At 30.5% G+C, this 2019-nt stretch overlaps 1 pseudogene; it reads left to right on the plus strand.

The window, feature by feature from the left end:
* Positions 1–1057: 1057 nt before the first annotated feature.
* LOC138833390 (U6 spliceosomal RNA) lies at positions 1058–1157 on the plus strand (annotated as a pseudogene).
* Positions 1158–2019: the final 862 nt, after the last annotated feature.

Genomic DNA, 2019 nt, shown 5'->3' on the forward strand with positions numbered 1-2019 from the left:
ATTTCTATTCCAATTTATTTATGGGAATAAATTTCAATTTATTTGTCAAATTATCAATTAATTCTCGTAATTCTAGAAATTTAAGATCAGCAGGTAGAAATATAAAATATATAAGTATTTATAATATAGGAAATTGTTATGCATTGTTCTGTTGTGGTTAGGGTATCAAATGCAACTCTGTTTTAAAGTAATATTACATTTTCTCTACCTCAGTTTTTGGTAGAGTTAGACCTAAAACTTTACCATTTGTAAACCTGGAGGCAAGAGGAAACACTGTGATTAAAACATTATTAATTTAAGGACTAATATCGAGGAGAAACCTATGGACTTCTCCAGGAGCTATGGAAATATTTGGTGATAGAAAGTCAGTACTGTAAGTTCCTGCCTGTTTGGATGGTAGACAGACCAGAATATTAGGTAATCATGCATATGAATAATTTTTTCATCTTCCTGACTTTAGCTACTTTGAAATGATAGGTATAATAAACAATTATATTTTGATAAAAATACCTTCTATTCTGAACATTTCAGTCTGAACTGTTAATCTCTCTATGAAACCTTGTAACTAAGATTAGTTTTGTCCAGTCAGACAATCTATGCTGTCAGGGTAAGATATTCTCGTTGGTCTGTTCCTACATGGAAGAAGGTAAAGGGTCAGGAAGACATTTGTATCAGTGAGACTTCTTTGCGAAATTTTAAGCTGCAGAAGTTTAGAAGTAGCTCTTAAGCAAGGCTTACTTTGAATCCATTAGCTCCACAAAGGTAACTCAGTTGATAAATAAGTACTTGAAATTCCATGACCTTTGGACTTAGCTATAAAGGCTTCAAAATATGATCAAATTAAAAATGAAAACGACAAAATAGTCATTGACAAAAATTGCAAATGTGAGCAATCAACCAAACAATATAAGTTTTTGCCACTATACACAGAAATTTAGAGAAATAAGATCAATAACATTTTAGGAACAATAAGGATTCCTTTTTACAAATAGGCAACCAAGGATATATGCCTGTATAAAGGTTGCATCATTAACTACTTAAATTTAAAGGATACTACATGCTTCAGCAGCAGGTCTACCCAAGTGAAAAAAATACAGAGATTAACATGGCACTTGCAGTAGGATGATACAAAAATTCGTGAAATATTCCATATTTTTCATTCTTCAAATGCAAGAAATGAAAAAGTTATGAAAAAGTTTATTACAAAAATACAAGTGTAACAATATATGTAATTCATAGAATTAAAGGTTAGTTTGACATCAGTGTATTAAATCTTCACTTTAGAAAGGCCCTTACATAGCATAACCTTTACAAAACTTGAAATTAGATAACATTGTCATCTTATTCCAAAGAAATAAAATCCTGTAAGGACCTAGGAAAAAAGGAATCTTAACTTTTTCTATATGGAATGTAATCTGAAAGGACACATTTATTAATGAACCTATATATTATAAAAAATGTAGACTTCAAAGTATTATATCTAGAAAATAATGAAATAGATTATGGACTTTATACAAACCTAGATATACTTTTTTTCAGACAAGCACCAGGAATAACTTTAGTTTCTATACTATTCATTTCAACAGATAAGTTAAAATTAAAAAAAAAAAAACCACAAACTCTTCAGAAATCATTATAGATGCATACAAACAACTCTTGAATACATTTTGACATCAAAGTGAGGCAATTCACATGGAAGAATACCATGGAATCCATGAATTTTTAAATTAAGATATTGCTGTTGCTTTTTATTATGAAAATATTTGTAGGGACACAAAGGATGGAATGGCACTTTTGAAATTTAAGAAACTTAACCAAACCATTACTACGTAGGAGAATAATTTGTACAGCCTTCCACAACTTCAAAGAGGTAGTGATACATACTTATCCTTTTGCCAATATCAAATGCAGTTTCTTCCAAGTTATTCTTCAGACCCGGTTTGAAAAAATGGTTCAACAGAAGAAGATACAGCATATCTTTGCTATTTCTGTTCCCAGCAGCAAGATGCAAGGGGATCA

The sequence above is a fragment of the Dipodomys merriami genome, unplaced genomic scaffold (assembly GCF_024711535.1).
Source record: "Dipodomys merriami isolate MVZ:Mamm:240054 unplaced genomic scaffold, mDipMer1.0.p SCAF_2042, whole genome shotgun sequence".
NCBI lineage: Eukaryota > Metazoa > Chordata > Mammalia > Rodentia > Heteromyidae > Dipodomys > Dipodomys merriami.